We start from the raw sequence: 19,481 nt of genomic DNA on the forward strand, positions 1-19,481 counted from the left end.
GGCGCCACAATTGGCAGTGCCGTTCTATGACACTTTCAAAACACAGGGATGCGCCTTATTCACAAGAATGCAGCGCACCACTGTGTTTTTCCTAGTGCTGGTGGTAAATTTAGCAGTCTAGCACCAACTCAGGCACCCTTGCACAATAGTGCAAATGGGCCTGCATTGCAGGGAATGATTGTTTATCTGCAGGGAGGTGTTCCTTCCTGCACATACTTAGAAAAATATTTTGAGCAAGAACTATGAAATTTGAATTACAGGCATAGAACTGCACATAAATGGCTTAAACCAAAAAATGCATAAATGATGAGTTAAATACAGACATAAACAGAAGCCAGTATATTTCATATTTTAAATAGCAAAATATATATTTGATGTACAATTAATAAAAAAGCAAAAATATCCGTAGGAGACTGTTGGAAATGGGGGTTGCCCAAGTCTCAAAGGGGGTAGCATGGCATCAAGCGGGCAGGCCAAACTTGGAGGACATGTGAAGCACTCACGCAGTACCCTCAGTCAACACACCAGGCACACCACAAAAGAGGCAGGACACCAGTTTGAGTTGGAAAAAGATACGTCATTTAGTAGGGTTTCCAACCTGCAAGGCAAAAGATTGCAAAACAGTAGTGTCACACAGGACGCCAAATGGCGCCAGAGCCAAGTGAATAAAGGGGGGGGAATTATTTACATAGGAAGTAGTCCATGCTGAAATAAAGAACAATTGTGATTAAATAACAGTAGTCCTGGGGCCAATCTGGCGGGGCCAACTCAGGCTCTCATCCTTAGGGGGTTGTAAATGCAGAATACCACATTAGCATAGGTATATATATCATGCACAATCACGCCAACCCACCCCTGTAAGGGAAAAACAGAGCATTACAGCACATACTAGTCAGGAGCACCTGTAAGAAATCAGTACGGCAGGCTCATTAACAAGGGCATAAACAGGGACCTGGAATAACTCATCAGGCGGGGCCTACTCAGGCCTTCATCCTTGGGAGGTTGGCTGAAATTGTAAGTTGCATATTAGCATAACTACACCTCATGCGTGGCAACGCCAACCCAACCCCTGTAAGGGAAAAACATCCTATAATACCAGTCAGGAACATGAATCCTCAGCCCCCCTTGCAACCTGCAACACAAACATTAAGCAGTGCATTGGTATCACAACATCTAAACCAGGCTTGAATCCCACTGCACCTGGGCATCACTTTAGTGTAGGCATAATATTAGCAAGATAAACAGCCTACAATTCAAACTAGGCACGGAAGCGCACCACACTTTAGTAGATCACATGGAACTGCTGCGTTACCTTAGGGCCACCAGTATCCTAATTAGGATTAAACATGGCAATTAACCATTGCAGGACCCAGGGATAAACAAGCCACTAACAATCAGGCTAAGTTACCCAGCCCTTCACTCTGCAGGGCCCAACACCTAGCTAGGGGTTACCTTGTCCCTGTACCAATCCTGGGGGGCCTCAGTAATGTCCCGGCCCAGTCTAGAAGTCTCAAAGGGGACCAAAAGGGCCAGCGAGGCTCAGAGCAGTTTCCAGGGGCGAGCCCTAGTCCTGGGGTGAGCACCGACCTTGTGCCCCGACTTCCACACGGGATAATCAAAACCCCACTCACCGGGCTCTCCTCGTTGGCTCCTGCGGGATTCAGTAGGTCCTGCGGGGCCTCCTCTGCAGGGGGGGGGAAAACCAGGCACCGACAATGTGCCTCGAGTTGCAGGATTCCTTTCTAGAGGAGGGGGCAGGCACCGGCAATGTGCCTCGAGGCCCCTCCTCTCTGTGGCAACCCTCGTGCCCCTCCTCCTCTCGAGGGCCTGGGGGGCCGCTATATTCGCCTCACCCGGGCCTCTTTTCCTTACAGGGGCCCGGGGTTTTGATCCACCCTCAGGGAGGCGTCAGGGGACACACGCAGTGTCTCAGCACACGTGGGGGGAAGCCTGCCTGGCTTTCCTCCCACCTCGCACGGCTCCCTTCTCTGGTCGGGAGGCGGGGCTGGCACCGACAGAGTGCCCCGGCCCTGCCTTCTTCACCGGCCCCTCGCGTGGGGCTCAGACCGGCGGGGTGGCCTCCCGCTCCGGTCGCTTCTCTCGGGGCTCCCACCTTGGCACGGGGGCCCCGCAACAAAGCTTCACCCGGGTCCCCCTCCTACCTCACGGGGACCCGGGGCTCCGATTCCGCTTCTTCTGGCCTTCCCGGCCTTCCACCAATCCCTGCGCGGCCTTCTCGGGGGCTCGGCCGCGCAGCCAATCCGTGCGCAGCGTTGGCGGGGGCGGGCCGATGACGCGGCCGGGCGCCCCCGTCACGTGACGCGAGTCCGCAGCCTCAGGGCCTAGCGCGGCCCACTTCACATCGGCGGCCCTCTCCTGGCACCGGGGGCCGCCGCGACGATGCACACCACCGCGGGGGGGGCTCCCTGGCAGCTACCAGGCAGCGCGAGGCAGCGCCAACACTCCTCGGGCCGCGACGGTGATAAGGGGTAGGCTCCCTTTATTTAATTATTTATATGGCGGACAGCGCCAAAACGAGGGTAGGCTCCTCACACTCGATCCTCCTCACAGCGCCCTCAGGCCACAGCGCGATTCTCCTCAGCAGATGTCGCTATTTACAGCGCACTGCTCCTCCCTCTTAGCCCAACAGAATAGAGGCAGTTCAGGGCTTCTAGGGACACGCAGCTCCTCACAGTCCTTCTCTAGCGCTTCCAAATTATAGCGCTTCCCAGGCAGGACAGTTCAGGTCAGGGCAGCAACAGTCTTGGAGTTTACAGCGCTTAGGTAGGCAAACCAGGGCTTCCAAGTAGGCTCCTCACGGAGGGGGGGGGCGAACAGTTCCACAGCCAGCCCCAGGGGCACACTCCTCACCTCCTGGGGGGTTCAAGCCCACAGCATTCCTCCTCTTCTGGGTACCTTTTTCCCTCAGCGCTGGCGTAGTCCAAGGTCCCACAGCGTCAGGGACCTATGAAGAGTCCTCCCTTGTCAGGGGCCCATGGGGACAGCAGCGGGGGGGTTTATAGGGGTGCAGGGCCCAGCTCACAGGTCCATGTGGCGGTAGCACCTCACAGCAGGTCCCCCTCCCTTCCTTGTCCCAGCGCTGACTGACTCTCTGGTGACACTTCACCCTATTTATACCCTCCTCCCAGGCAGTGCCAGGACCTTCTAGAATGTTGGCACATCTAGCCTAAACTGGTTCTAGGGGAGGGGGTGAGCACCCTGGGTGCCAGGCTTTCCCTCCAAAACTAGGGGTAGCTGGGTAATATTATCTAGACCGCTGACCTATGTCAGTCCAGTGGCAAAACCCATGGCCATGGCATCCATTTTAAAAACAATACATTTCAGTCAGGTACATTTCCAAAATGGGAGTGCAGTTTTAAAATGGGGGATTTTACAAGTGCTCACATTATGTCAGGTAATTACATTTTCACAAGGTGTCTCACACCACTCATGGCCTATACAGGTTTAATCCCATGGGGGAGACATTCAAGTTAGGGGGTCAAAAGCGAAAAATTTTGGGGGGAAATGGCCAAGTCCAACACGACTCCCCCCCAGCCAAAAGCCAGGGTAGACATATCAATGCCTTGATGGGCTTCCCTGCTTGGGGCGGAAAAAGGTGGACGCAGGCCTGCAACTACAGGAGCACCTGCAGTCTCTCCTCCACTCTGGAACCCAATGGTTCTTTTTCGCATCCCTCCTTTCACCAACATCACCACCCCACTGGTGTTCCCTAGTGGGATGTCTCTCCTTCCTAGAGTGGGAGGCTCTAGCCTCAGGCTTGTAATTCCCTTGGACCACTCTCTTCTCTCCAAACTGCCACTGGTCCACCCATCTGGGGTCTACACCCTCAGACTGACCAGCCCTTAGGGGCGAGGCTCTCCTCCCCCTACTTCTCCTCCTAGGGTTCCTCCATCTCCTACGCTGGGGGACACCCTCACACAACTCTCTCCCCAACCTGGAGCCGAAACCCACAGGCTGAACCGGTGACAGGGGCGAGTCCTCCCTCTCCCTGCACCCCCTCCCAGAGTCCCGCACCCTCCTAACTGGAGTAGTACCCCTGGGAGTCACTTCCGGGGGGACTCTGGTTACAGAGGTCCCTCCCACCAGGGCAGGCAAACCCTGTCCCTGGCCACCCAACCCAGGATCTGCGCCCTGTGGCTGAGCTGGTGACAGAGAAGAGACCTTCCTCCCTCTGCACCCCCTCCCAGAGTTCCGCACCCTCCCACTGGGAGTAGTACCCCTAGGAGTCAAATTGGCAGGGACCTGAATTACAGGTACCCCACCCTCCAGGTCAGGCAACCCCTTAACCTGGAACCCCAGTCCAGGATCTAAACCCTGTGACTGGTCAAACCCCCGAACCACTGGAGCTCCAATTAATGATGCTCCGGGTCCTCCTGACATGAGGGGATCCTTTCCACGAGAAGGCACACCGGGACAGCCTAGACTCCCAACCTGGGGTTCCCTAAAAGAACTCTCCAGTCCCTGTGACTGCAGTTGGGGCATCTCGGGACACCTCCCCGTCTCACTCCCTCCTTTAGATGGGATGTGAGGCCCTACAACCCGCCCACTATCCTGGGACCTAGCTGGGCTTCTCACCTCTCCCGCCACGCTGGGTCGGAAGATCCCTGCACCTCTCCTTTCTGGATCACTCCCCAATGTCTTCCCAGACGCTCTGGCACTTACCCAGAGGTCTGCCTCCCGTGCAAGTTCCCTGGGGTCTGAGAACCCGCACCGCAACAGATGGTGACGCAGTCTTGGGAAACAACTCCTCAGCATGTGCTCCCGGATAACGGCATGGCACAGCCCTTCCCAATCCTCCACTGCTCTCCTCACCACCCAATCCTCCAGTACAGTCCAACACTCCTCCTCGAACTCTCCCCAGGACTGATGGAACAGCTTTCCCCTGCCCCTAAACACTAACCCGTCCTCCTCTTCCGGGGAATCAGGCACAGTCTCTTGGGCTTCGGGAGTGGGACTCCTTGCACTGGACCTACACTCGCTGCCACCACTGGATCCCACCCTCTTCGGTGAATCCAGACTCCTAAAACCACTCTCAGGGGACAACCTACCCACCTGAGCTGATCTCTCTCTGGCGAAGGCCCTCTCCGCCTCTGCCATCCTCTCCAGCGCTAGGACTTTTTCAGTCTCTAGTCGCTGCTCTTCTACCCTCAGCTGCGCTAAGCCCTCGGCATGCCTGAGCTTTGCCAGCGCCAGCTGATACTCCCTTTCCTCCCTCCTATCTACCCACTCTTCTGGGGACAGGGAAAGGGATGGGGCAGTGCCCCCGGGACTGGACCCAGTGCGAGACTCCCTATCTTCGGTGTCCTCCACAGCTACTGGCGTCTCTGCCCTGCTAGACTCTTCCGCCTCCTCATCGGAGCATTTACCTCCCAGGGTTCTGGATGGGGAGCCCTCACTCTGGTCTCTAACCCACTGACCCTTCAACACTTCGGGGGGGTAGTCAGACAAGTCCCCATTAACCTCTAAGGGCTCTCCCCTCTTGAGGGCCTCATAGAGAAACAAATTCCTCCTAATGTTCCCTACTGGGGGTATCCCTCTCTCCAGGAGGAAGTCTATCACCTCCTGTTCGGTGTACTCCATCAGTTCCACTTCCTGGTAAATCAACCCCATCGTGGCGAGGTACACCCGGGACACACCCTCCCAGTGGAACAAGGGGACAATTCAGAATACTCTTCAGGAGGAAGCAATAAAAAAAATATTCAGCCAAACAGCAATAATCCCCACCACAAGGCTCTACCTGTGGCCGCTGTGGTACTGCGCAAACACAAGTCCTATCCCACCGCTCTGCCACCAAATGTTGGAAATGGGGGTTGCCCAAGTCTCAAAGGGGGTAGCATGGCATCAAGCGGGCAGGCCAAACTTGGAGGACATGTGAAGCACTCACGCAGTACCCTCAGTCAACACACCAGGCACACCACAAAAGAGGCAGGACACCAGTTTGAGTTGGAAAAAGATACGTCATTTAGTAGGGTTTCCAACCTGCAAGGCAAAAGATTGCAAAACAGTAGTGTCACACAGGACGCCAAATGGCGCCAGAGCCAAGTGAATAAAGGGGGGGGGAATTATTTACATAGGAAGTAGTCCATGCTGAAATAAAGAACAATTGTGATTAAATAACAGTAGTCCTGGGGCCAATCTGGCGGGGCCAACTCAGGCTCTCATCCTTAGGGGGTTGTAAATGCAGAATACCACATTAGCATAGGTATATATATCATGCACAATCACGCCAACCCACCCCTGTAAGGGAAAAACAGAGCATTACAGCACATACTAGTCAGGAGCACCTGTAAGAAATCAGTACGGCAGGCTCATTAACAAGGGCATAAACAGGGACCTGGAATAACTCATCAGGCGGGGCCTACTCAGGCCTTCATCCTTGGGAGGTTGGCTGAAATTGTAAGTTGCATATTAGCATAACTACACCTCATGCGTGGCAACGCCAACCCAACCCCTGTAAGGGAAAAACATCCTATAATACCAGTCAGGAACATGAATCCTCAGCCCCCCTTGCAACCTGCAACACAAACATTAAGCAGTGCATTGGTATCACAACATCTAAACCAGGCTTGAATCCCACTGCACCTGGGCATCACTTTAGTGTAGGCATAATATTAGCAAGATAAACAGCCTACAATTCAAACTAGGCACGGAAGCGCACCACACTTTAGTAGATCACATGGAACTGCTGCGTTACCTTAGGGCCACCAGTATCCTAATTAGGATTAAACATGGCAATTAACCATTGCAGGACCCAGGGATAAACAAGCCACTAACAATCAGGCTAAGTTACCCAGCCCTTCACTCTGCAGGGCCCAACACCTAGCTAGGGGTTACCTTGTCCCTGTACCAATCCTGGGGGGCCTCAGTAATGTCCCGGCCCAGTCTAGAAGTCTCAAAGGGGACCAAAAGGGCCAGCGAGGCTCAGAGCAGTTTCCAGGGGCGAGCCCTAGTCCTGGGGTGAGCACCGACCCTGTGCCCCGACTTCCACACGGGATAATCAAAACCCCACTCACCGGGCTCTCCTCGTTGGCTCCTGCGGGATTCAGTAGGTCCTGCGGGGCCTCCTCTGCAGGGGGGGGGAAAACCAGGCACCGACAATGTGCCTCGAGTTGCAGGATTCCTTTCTAGAGGAGGGGGCAGGCACCGGCAATGTGCCTCGAGGCCCCTCCTCTCTGTGGCAACCCTCGTGCCCCTCCTCCTCTCGAGGGCCTGGGGGGCCGCTATATTCGCCTCACCCGGGCCTCTTTTCCTTACAGGGGCCCGGGGTTTTGATCCACCCTCAGGGAGGCGTCAGGGGACACACGCAGTGTCTCAGCACACGTGGGGGGAAGCCTGCCTGGCTTTCCTCCCACCTCGCACGGCTCCCTTCTCTGGTCGGGAGGCGGGGCTGGCACCGACAGAGTGCCCCGGCCCCGCCTTCTTCACCGGCCCCTCGCGTGGGGCTCAGACCGGCGGGGTGGCCTCCCGCTCCGGTCGCTTCTCTCGGGGCTCCCACCTTGGCACGGGGGCCCCGCAACAAAGCTTCACCCGGGTCCCCCTCCTACCTCACGGGGACCCGGGGCTCCGATTCCGCTTCTTCTGGCCTTCCCGGCCTTCCACCAATCCCTGCGCGGCCTTCTCGGGGGCTCGGCCGCGCAGCCAATCCGTGCGCAGCGTTGGCGGGGGCGGGCCGATGACGCGGCCGGGCGCCCCCGTCACGTGACGCGAGTCCGCAGCCTCAGGGCCTAGCGCGGCCCACTTCACATCGGCGGCCCTCTCCTGGCACCGGGGGCCGCCGCGACGATGCACACCACCGCGGGGGGGGCTCCCTGGCAGCTACCAGGCAGCGCGAGGCAGCGCCAACACTCCTCGGGCCGCGACGGTGATAAGGGGTAGGCTCCCTTTATTTAATTATTTATATGGCGGACAGCGCCAAAACGAGGGTAGGCTCCTCACACTCGATCCTCCTCATAGCGCCCTCAGGCCACAGCGCGATTCTCCTCAGCAGATGTCGCTATTTACAGCGCACTGCTCCTCCCTCTTAGCCCAACAGAATAGAGGCAGTTCAGGGCTTCTAGGGACACGCAGCTCCTCACAGTCCTTCTCTAGCGCTTCCAAATTATAGCGCTTCCCAGGCAGGACAGTTCAGGTCAGGGCAGCAACAGTCTTGGAGTTTACAGCGCTTAGGTAGGCAAACCAGGGCTTCCAAGTAGGCTCCTCACGGAGGGGGGGGGCGAACAGTTCCACAGCCAGCCCCAGGGGCACACTCCTCACCTCCTGGGGGGTTCAAGCCCACAGCATTCCTCCTCTTCTGGGTACCTTTTTCCCTCAGCGCTGGCGTAGTCCAAGGTCCCACAGCGTCAGGGACCTATGAAGAGTCCTCCCTTGTCAGGGGCCCATGGGGACAGCAGCGGGGGGGTTTATAGGGGTGCAGGGCCCAGCTCACAGGTCCATGTGGCGGTAGCACCTCACAGCAGGTCCCCCTCCCTTCCTTGTCCCAGCGCTGACTGACTCTCTGGTGACACTTCACCCTATTTATACCCTCCTCCCAGGCAGTGCCAGGACCTTCTAGAATGTTGGCACATCTAGCCTAAACTGGTTCTAGGGGAGGGGGTGAGCACCCTGGGTGCCAGGCTTTCCCTCCAAAACTAGGGGTAGCTGGGTAATATTATCTAGACCGCTGACCTATGTCAGTCCAGTGGCAAAACCCATGGCCATGGCATCCATTTTAAAAACAATACATTTCAGTCAGGTACATTTCCAAAATGGGAGTGCAGTTTTAAAATGGGGGATTTTACAAGTGCTCACATTATGTCAGGTAATTACATTTTCACAAGGTGTCTCACACCACTCATGGCCTATACAGGTTTAATCCCATGGGGGAGACATTCAAGTTAGGGGGTCAAAAGCGAAAAATTTTGGGGGGAAATGGCCAAGTCCAACAGAGACTATATGTACATCTGTTCAAAATCGTCTTTTGTAACAAATCTATCAGAGTTTCATATCATGAACAATAAATAATAAGACACTTTGATATAAATATAATTAGCTAAACATATTCTCGAGTAAACATAATGTTCTCTATGGCAAATAATGTAAATGTAATGTAAATTCATTGATGATAGTCCATAGAAAATACCAATGCAACATATCATATTATGGAGGGTTGAAGATGTCATTTCTTCCAGCACATAAACAATCTCTAATGGTGATTTGTTACTTCTATGTGTGCTGTAGAAGGCAGCACACATAGAAGTAGCAACGTATCAGTATTTAATGATTGTTTATGTGCAGGAAGGGATACCTTCCTGCACATAAACAATCTTTAATGGCATTTTGCTGTTTTTATGTGTGCTGCAGAAAGCGACACAGATAGAAAAAGCAAAAAACAAAGAGAAATAAAAGTACGTCTCCTCGTTTCACTATTAAAACCTGCATGGCATTATTTTTTTACACTGCCTCAGATTTACACCTCCTTGTAAATCTGGGGCAGTGATGGGTGTTGCAGTGGAATGTTCATAGCAACACCCTTTGCATGCCCCTTTCACGCTAAGTGATGCTTTTAAAGGGGCCTTATTTACAAGGCGGATTTAAGCCACAAAAATCGGCTTAATGCCACTTTGTAACTATGGAGAAGGGCATATCAGCACCAGAACGTCACTAAAAGTGGCGTTCTGTTGACGATGTTCCCTTGTAAATATGCCCCACTGTTCTTTACCAATTCAAAAGAGTTGTGGACCTTGGTGGAGACCAGAAAATCAGAGCTATTCTCTTTTATTGCTATACAGATCCTAAGCTTGTGCACCCTGGGACAGGAAACTGGAAAAGTCAGAAGTCCCCTACTAGATACTCTCCTGACCAGGCAGCAGGAGGGCAGTAAGAGGCACTGTTGACAGGTGTGGCTGTAAGGATGCTATCTGGGACCTTACAACAGGAAACTGATGATGATGCAGCCCATGGACAAGCCACAAAATTGGAATAAGAGGCAGGAGGGATTGGGATGAAATTGCTCAAATAAGGCCTATACCAGCAGATGACTTGATGTAGCTGAGTGGCCATGTACTTTACTGAATCTGTACTTTTGCTTAGTGTATAACTGAGGTACTATGCCTCCCAAGGCTCACCCACCACAGACACAAGGTAGCAGTGACTGCACAAATTGAACAGGATTCAGGGTAGATGGGAAGGAGCACTAATGCAGTAGAGACCCGGTCTAGCACGTTTTTTCTTTGCCCCACTCAGTAAATATCCACATTAGTTTAATGTTCATCTTCTGCCGACAGAGAGTGGTTTCCACATAGGTTAATGCGACTGACTACATTATGTATACATTGGGAGCAGGGTAGTCTGAGGCCCAGCCCTGCCGAGGGTGGGTGTTATAGTTCGCGAACTTAGTTTTATTAGTTTATCCAGCTGCCAAGCATAACATATGGAGATTAAGGATTACAATGCTCAAAAGGTAAACTGCAGTTACATCATACAAAATGGCCGGTGACATGAGCCTGCCTGTAGGGTCGAAACAGGTGTCTTAGGCACCTCTGCTGGAACAGGGAGGACTACATCTTAATGAGCACATTGCACTAGGGCTTGACGATTATGTTCTACTAATTTGACATGTCTAGCGTTTGGGCAGTGGCACCAAGAGGCATCGGGTACACACTTATTTGAAATGCAGAGATGTCCACATAGCAATCCCACAAGAGAAACATCTCACACAAACCGAGAATGTGAAATAGCAAAATCTGTGAAAGGAGCAACTTTATAGCACAGTATTCTCTGAATGTTTGTGAGGCGTCCTATTATGGATATACCCAGGTTGACATTCTTGATAAAGATGTATGTGTATATGGTCAGCTAGACAGTAAAGTGATGCACTTGATTGGACTTTACTCCACAAATTTAGGTCAAATGGCTCACCTTGAACATATAATCTCAGTGCTGGCACTTTGCCCTCAGGATCCCCTTGTTTTAGGGGTGACTTTAGTTGTATAAGGAATGTTGATGTGAATAAATCCCATGTGTAACTGCTGGGTGGCATGGAGATTGAACGAAAATCTGGTGCCTTGGGTGCAGGGCTGGGTCTTTACTGCAGGGGTGGGTCCTTACGCATCGATGTATAGAACCTAAGCCCATGAGGAGGGAAAATTCCTATAACTGTCTGCTGCATGCACTGCACAGCTGCATCAATATGCTCCTCATCAAACCATTGGTGAGGTGTAGTATTCCCAGAGCTAAATACCTTGCAAAAACAATGTCTGATCGTAACCCACTAATAATGATTCTGCAATTGGAGGTATACCAGTGAAGATTCAAACTTGACGGCTGCAGACACTGATGTTGGACAATGCAGTGCTCAAACAAACACTGAAAGAAGAGAACACACAGTTTTCCAACACTAACTAATACTGTTACCCCCAAATAAACATTCACTGGTCATTCAAATTCCTAGTGGCCAGATGACCTGAATATGTCTGGGTTTCCAACCCTAAAATGAAATGTAAATTGTGCTTAAGGTTAAGGTAGGGGCCTGCGCCTTTTTATGCGGTTCTAGTTACTGGTGGATGGTCACAGTATTGGAGCAAAGCCCGATGATGAAGTATGACACCTTCACTGGTGTGTGAGGGCACCAACTCCTACTAAGGATATGTCCATCTGGCTCTCCTAACAGTTTTCAAACCTGCAAATATACACTAAAGGAACAGCTACCCAATAGGACTTATTCTTGGGAGCAAGGGTACTGGACCTCTTTTAGGTTCCCTGTCCCCCCATCTCTTAATATTGATGGAAAGTGCAACATTGTTGAACTTTTAACATCCGACAGACTCCATCTTCCTTTGTAAGAAGGACATCTAATGCAAGTCTATTCTGAAAAACTGTTGATCTTATAGCAACCATTTCAGTATCAATAACTAAAAATCCTCCCGCTGTACTAGTGGATAACTTATCAGCTATGGTAGAAAGTTTTCTGACCTAATGTGAGTTGAGTATCAGTCCTACGGATGTTATTAAAGCACCATAAATTTCTCCTACAATTTCACTAGCATTAGCACCTCTCTTTGATCTCACATGTTGTTACCTTTCGGATCATTAAGTTGTCCCACATGATTTGTAAAAACTATACCTATGTAACATGTTCCATATCATCTTTTGGGTAACCTGTAAAATGCATTTTCCCCACAAATGTAATAAGCTCCAGAGAAAATAGGATCTGCTTCATCTAAGTATAATCCCCAACTGACTCTATGCTCACATTCATCCTTGGACCACAGGGGTACTTTTGAATGGTTAGTTGTTTTGGTTAATATGTCTCTTCATCTGTGTGAGAAGCAGGCCTGGTATATGATGTCCACTAATGTAAGTGGGCACCTTGCACCAGTCCAGACAACCCTTTTGGTGATTTAAGAGGTCTTAGACCACCTTAGAAAGCTATCCAAGTGGTAGCTGTGGAGAGAAGCCTTCAAGCTTTGTCATGAAGGAGTGTAAACAGCTTGTTTTACCAGAGTGCAATCTTATAGTATAGATTAAATGAAAGAGAACCACACAAAGTATTCATAAAAATATGTATTTATTATATAACACTATCTAGTGTGTTACAGCATCTCCTTCACTGAGATAGACACAGAGCACACAATACCTTAGCAAAGTAAACACAGTAAATAGCACTAATACACAGTGGACCTGGGGGCCAAACCATATACTAAGAAAGTGGTATAAGTACCACGACTCGAGTCAGTACAATGTCGAGAGGAGGTAGAATTGCTGGGGGCCCACAGAACCACACAAGTTAAGTAGATAAGGACACCACGGAGAGCGTGTGCAGTGTGGGAATACAACCGTGGGCTCAGTACAAGTCTATGCGCAAGTCGCAGTTGGAATTTTAAACATTAGGGACCCTGCCCAGTGGACCCTGAAGGAACCCCGTAGAAGAAAGAAGGTTGGAGAGCCCCCCCACCTGTGGATACCGTGGTACCCAAGTTACCTATCCCAGGGAAACCATGTGCATAGTTGTGAAGTGTCCTTGGAAACCGCTGTCAAACCCAATGGAGGACTTCAGGAAAGTGCAGCTGCTGGAAGAAGAGAAAGTGTCTGGATGAATTTAAACATGGATTCTTGAAGAGGAGTACCTGAAAGAAGAGGGGACAGTATCTTTGTAACTCAAAGGTGACCAGGATACTTGGAAGATGGATGCCCTCCGATGTTGGGTGCTTCAGGAAAGATGACGGTGACCATGACTCTACAGCTGCGAGGACCAGGCAATGCTGAGGATGACCAGGACTTGGGTATGAGCTGTCCCACAAGGATGTCAAGTGCTGAGGGGTCGGTGTCTGGTAGGAGCATCAACAAGGCTTGGCAAAGGCAACCCACGCAGGAAGGCAAGAAGGTGCACGGATGGGACCAGCAAGGTCCAGGAGACTCACCACAAGCAGGGGAGCCAGGGCAGGCCCTCAAATGGACCCACAGGCCAAAGGCACAGGAGTCATGTGAGGACCTTAAGCAGCTCACCAATAGAGGCAAGCCACGATGCACACAATGCGGTGTGGCCAAATATTCTGGTCACTGGAGGTGCTTGAGGTTGGGGCTACTTGGAGCCTGAAGATCTTCTTGAAAAGATGTCAACAAGCCTTTGTGATTGCAAAGGGGACGCGGTACCCAGGGATTCAGTTATTGCAACCCCCACAAGGACTACTGGCAGAGTGGAAGGGAGATGAGGTCAGGCCCAAACAAAGTCCAACAAAGTCCAGAGTGCCCAGATAGTAGAATTGGTGTGGTTTCAGTTCTGAATCCTATCCGACAACAAATCTAGGAACCTACACCCAGGTAAGCCTCTAAGTACCCTAAGGAAAGGTTTGGGTAGATTCAGGGGACCCTCCCAGGGGAGGGTCTGGACAGGGGGAGGTTACTCCCATGTCCTTTGTCCAGTTTCACGCCAGAGTGGGAGCCAAAAGCTCCCAGGACTGGTGTGAACTGGACTATGCACAGGGACACCAAATCTGCCCCTCATGCAGACATTCAAGCGCTGGCAAGCGCACCCACCCAGCCCTAATACACTAAATCCTGCCTGAGAGGTGGTCACACCTCCCTGTGACAGGATGCCTATTTTTTTGCCTTCCCCTCCTTGAGCTTGGCTCAGCAGCAGGGGGGCAGAAATGTGTCTCTGGTAGGTAGCAACCATCGTGTGCTGTACAGAACTAGGAGGCATATTACAAAGGGGGGCGATAGGCAATTATCGCCGATTTAACAGCCGTTTCGGCCGCTAAGCGGCGATAATTCTATCGCCCTATTAGCAAGCTGTCACTAACAGCAGTTAGCGACAGCTTGTAGGCGATAGCGAGCGGGTTGTGGCCCGCTTTGCATGTCAGCGATATTTATCCCTAATGACATGCAAAGTGGGCGTACCCAACCTGTTAGCGACTGACAGCCGTCGCTAACATCGCTATCGCTTATTAGCAAGGCATGTTATCCAATGGGAAGTGGATAACATGGCCAAGAGCATTTCGTCGCTAATGCGTGAATATCTCGTATTCTCAGTGATATTCACGCATTTCGCCACTATCGCCGGAAAATGTATCGCTTTGGAGATAAACATTGCTAATAGCAAGTTATTTCAGGGATAAATTCCGGCGAGGCTCAGCGATAAAAAAATCGTCGCTAAGCCTATTTAGCAATAAATATCGCTACTTGTTGTTAAAATGCCCCTAGAAGGCTGGCATGGGGAACACTGATAGCCTAACGGAGGGCTATTTCAGTGCTTGGAATCATACATTCCACCCCATTCACGGTGTGGAGATATGATTCCTGTATGTTTGATACTAAACATGGTAGGATTCCTTGCAGCCATTTTCGAGATGGCTGCTTCACTGACAACCTGGAAGAATGGACTCAGTAGGCTGCTGGGGTGTCCTGCTCATGAAATGAAATGAAAATGCGTTTTATATAGCACGAAATAGTTGCCCGGAGGCGTCCAAGCGCTAAGATTGCAAGATGTTCCAAGCAGTAGAGCCAATTGACACAGAGAGAGAAAAGAGTTTATTTATTGAACAGAAAAGTTTTCAGGTGTTTCCTGAACGAGGTCAGATCTGGATTATACCTTAATTGAAGAGGTAGACTGTTCCACAGCTTAGCAGCGTTCAGGGTAAAAGAACGGCCACCTGCAGGGGCACCCTCTCACTTAGAACCTAGCACCCTGCCCTCAGGATTGTAAAGGCCTGCTAAATGGTTGACTTATGGGTTTTAAGTGCAGTAACCCTTAGAAATAGTAAACTTATATTTTTAGTAGGTGGTGCATGCACCAACTTACACAGGCTGCAATGGCAGGCCTGTAGTTCCAATTGCAATAGCTTCTCATGGGTGGCATAATGCATGCTTCAGCCCATGGGAGACCTCTGGGGTACCTATGCCCTGGGTACATGGGTATTATATACTAGGGACTGACAAACGTACCTCAGTATCCAATCTAGGATGTACCTAGGTACTGAACACAACAGTTTAGAGAGAAAGCAGATAGACTGGGGTCCCATTTAGCAGGATCCTAGTTTGACTAGTCAAAAATATTATCACAACAAGCAAACCGTGGGGGTAACCATAAGAAGCAGATCCTACTTTCCTATAATCTGTCTTCCACTAAATCTATACATTTCTTTTGTACACCTGTCAAGGAACAAGTTAAATGATGTCTTTGCATATAGGATGTATCTAGTGTTGTAGTAGGTCTGAAGAAATGTCCCATTATCTCTGAGGTCTTAGCATCTGGCTGGAGATTCAAGTGCTTCAGCACAGGAACGTCTGAAAAAACTAAGTCATGATTAGATTAATAATATTGAAATTGCCCTTTCCATAGAATAAGTGCAGCAATAAGCTACAGATGACTCCATATGTCACAGGGAGGTGATGGTATGCTATCTCCTCAACAGATGCAGGTAATTGCGCGCAGATGTAGCAATCCCTAGCATCCATAGTGTCAACATATTCATAAAGCAATTTCTAACAAACATTCAATGAATAATCTCCCTTAGATGCATCTATGTGTAAGTCTTTCTTATCTATGGCAGGTACACTATTGTCTGTTGGAAATGGTGTATGAGGAGCACTTGTAGACCTAAGCTCATCTATGTGTTAAGGATGGGAGAAGCTCGAAATTACAAAAAAAAGCAATCAATAATAATGTCACAACGAGAAATACTCCCTTACATAAGCATCTACATCTACTACAATTAGGGTTAGGCTCCAGGAGTTCTCTGTTGTCAGTCAGTTAAAATGGAAGATTTCAGTAAAGTCCTTTCAGTTAGTTTCCATTTGCGCAAATAGCAAAGCAAAGTTCAAGGGTCTTTTCCTGTAAAATATGTACAATAATCTTCGTCAGACTTCCACAGCCCTACTTTGTGTTTTTCTAAAGGAAAACCTTATGCTCTTTCAGTAGACTCAGGTCTTGGTACTCTGCTTAGTAGTTTGGGCAAAATATTTCTCTAATAAATGCTCAGTTCAAACTCACTAATGATCACATCCAGGATAAATCGACTCAGCCTATTTAGTGGCATTGCAATTTCAAAACTCAGTTCAATATATGAGTTCAGTTCAATGGGGCTCAATTAAATATTAATTGTTATAACAAAATTTCCAAAATGCTGTCTTCAGAAAGTCATTGACAGCTAGGTATGTCTATTCAGGTCAGGAGTACCTCAACAAGGTACTCTTGATCCATTTGATCGTCTCATTTCCGGCACTTCTTCATCACTGTCACTTAAGCCAGATCCTTCAATATCTTCTGGGATATTGTGTGTGGCAAATGTGCTCCAGACAAATTACATCTCTTGCTCTCCTGTCTTCTTGACCAATGGTCTCCAAGCACAGGTCACATTATTACTATACTAGGCCCTTCACCAAGGTCTGAATTGGGCACAGTGAATACTACAGGATGGGACCCTGCTGTACCAACTTCAACTGTAGACTTTCTCAGACCCCCTAAGGCCAAACAAGTGCTGCCCCAGCTTCTTGCTGATCCCCAACAGCTTAACTAAACTGCTCCCTTTGTCTCACTGTAACCACCTGCACATCTGGAACAGATGTTGTTATCTCTTCCAGGGGACAAGGGACTCTGCGAGTATGGACGGCATGTACCCAGTTGGGGAACCTCTGCACCTAACAGCTATTGTGGTGACCAATATAACCTTGTACGGGCCACGTTACAAGAGATCAAGCATGACTTGCGCATGTGCTTCTTCATCATTATCCAGTCACCAGGACTGGGATCATAGCACTGTTCCTCTTGAGGGATGGCTGTTGCCTCTCCAACCAAGTGAGACACAAAATGCACTCAGCCAGTCCTTTGCAGTAACCAAGAATCATGTAATTTGTAATGGTCACAAGCACATTCATGGGCACAGCTGGCAGTCTCATAAGTCTACCCATGATGATTTTGATGAGAGACACTCCTATTCTCCTATCATTAGTACTGTGTATGGTGCTCAAAACAAGAGGCAAAGCTTCAGGCCATTTCAAGGATGTTGAACCATAAACTTTGGCCAATCTGGATTTCAAAGGGCCATTGACCTGCTCCACAATTCCGGAAGCCTCTGGTCGGCAACTGCAATGTAGCTCTGTTCGACTTGTAATGCTGCGCACAACCTCTTCCGGACCCCATTATTAAGATGAGTTCCTCTGTCTGATTCCAGTAAAGTTGGGAAACCAAACATTGGTATTAATTCCATCAACAACAGGGTAAGCTTCAACCCAACGTGAGGAAATTTACACAATCACAGGACATATCTTAGTCCACTGCACACAGACACCTACATAAAGTCTGGCTGCATCGTGCATCTCCATATGTGACTCAGCGTTACTGCTGTTCTTCTGCCTTCATTCTGCTGTTGGCACACAGCACATCTGTGACACAGTCCTTCAGCTAATAATCTGAACCTTGGGTGAAACCATGTCTGCCTGAAAAAGCGTACCATGGCATCTCTTCCTACATGTGCAGGGCCATGACAATGTCTTGCCATTGGTGGTAACAAGCTATCTGGCAACACAGGTCTTCCTTCTCCTGAAACCCAAATGCCATCCTCAGCTCTTTTGACACAAACAGATCTAATCGACCTTTGCAGTTCTGTTTCTGAAAATTCTTCTTGTAACCTCTTAACTTACTTCTAAGTATCAACTGCAGTCAACCACAGATTACAACTTGTGGCATCCTATTTTTCATTGTGGTACTCCCCATTAAAAGTGTAAGGATTCAGAGCACAGTATCTTGTGGTCTCATTAGCACCTATTGTCACACAATCTGCGCCATTTCAGTGTGAAGCACACTTCACAACTGTAATCTGTGCATGTAACTGTAAAGCCTTTAAAAAATTGTGAACGCTCTTACAGTTGCGGATTGGTGACCCCGAAGAAGTCATAAATACACAGCGTGGCCATAACTGTCCAAAGTGTGGACTTCACTAAAGTCACACTAGCAGTGAAAATGGTCACTCTCAGATGGTCTGTGTTAGAACCCGGCGTCTCTAGTTGACAATGGTATGCACCTTTGTCAAATAAGGACCCTTTGTTTACATCAGGGCAAGGGAGTTACACGCTGAAGATAACCCCTGCTCACCCCCTTGGTAGCTTGGCACGAACAGACAGGCTTATCTCAGAGGCAGTGTGTTAAGCATTTGTGACTACATACAGTAATACAGAGGAACCACTACAAACGGACACCACACCGGGATGTATCGAGAATAAATCAACTTTAAATATTTAACACAAGACCTTAATGACAAAAATCCACAGTACGAATATGCTTTATGGTTACTCAAAAATAGGCTTTAGCTTCAAGTGTCTCTGGCAACAGATAACGCCAATGGGAGTTATCACTTCAACGCACAACAGAGTTCTCGGGGTACAACCCAGCTGCGAGGAGCGCAGAGTTGGGCTCGGAATCACATCTAGACTCTCACGGGACAGTACCTCTCGAAAAATAAACAAGGGTTCTTCTCGGTGTCAGGGAGCTGTGATGTCGTGTCGCACGTAGGAGCATCGGTTCCTTGCGTGAGGGAAAAGCGGTGCGGCGGGGCCCTGAATGCGGGTGCAGACAGGGGGTGGCTTTGGACCTTACCGGAGAGGAGACGACGTTCTGGCACTGGCGGCACCACAGGTCGTTGCTTATGTCTTTGAGTCAATGAGTGCTTGGTCACTCTTGTCGATGATCAGCTCTGCCCAGATGACGATCTCCGAGCCGATTGCAGAGTTCCTCTGTATCACAGTTCCAGTTCCGCTCAGACAGAAGAGGTGAAGTCGTTGGTATCCCTGCATCTTCGAACAGGAGGCTAGCTCAACTCTAGCCATTGGGGAATATTCGGCAAAATTATGAGAGTTTCTTCCTTGGTCCTTTCTACCTCTCCTTGGCATGAGAGACGCCACCACAGGCCAACCCACTACAGCACTCTGACAGAGGGCCAGTACAACTCCTGCGGTCTCCGGGTGGAAACCCAGACATGTTAAAATCA

The sequence above is a fragment of the Lissotriton helveticus genome, chromosome 2_1 (genome assembly GCF_964261635.1).
Source record: "Lissotriton helveticus chromosome 2_1, aLisHel1.1, whole genome shotgun sequence".
In the NCBI taxonomy this organism is placed as follows: Eukaryota; Metazoa; Chordata; class Amphibia; order Caudata; family Salamandridae; genus Lissotriton; species Lissotriton helveticus.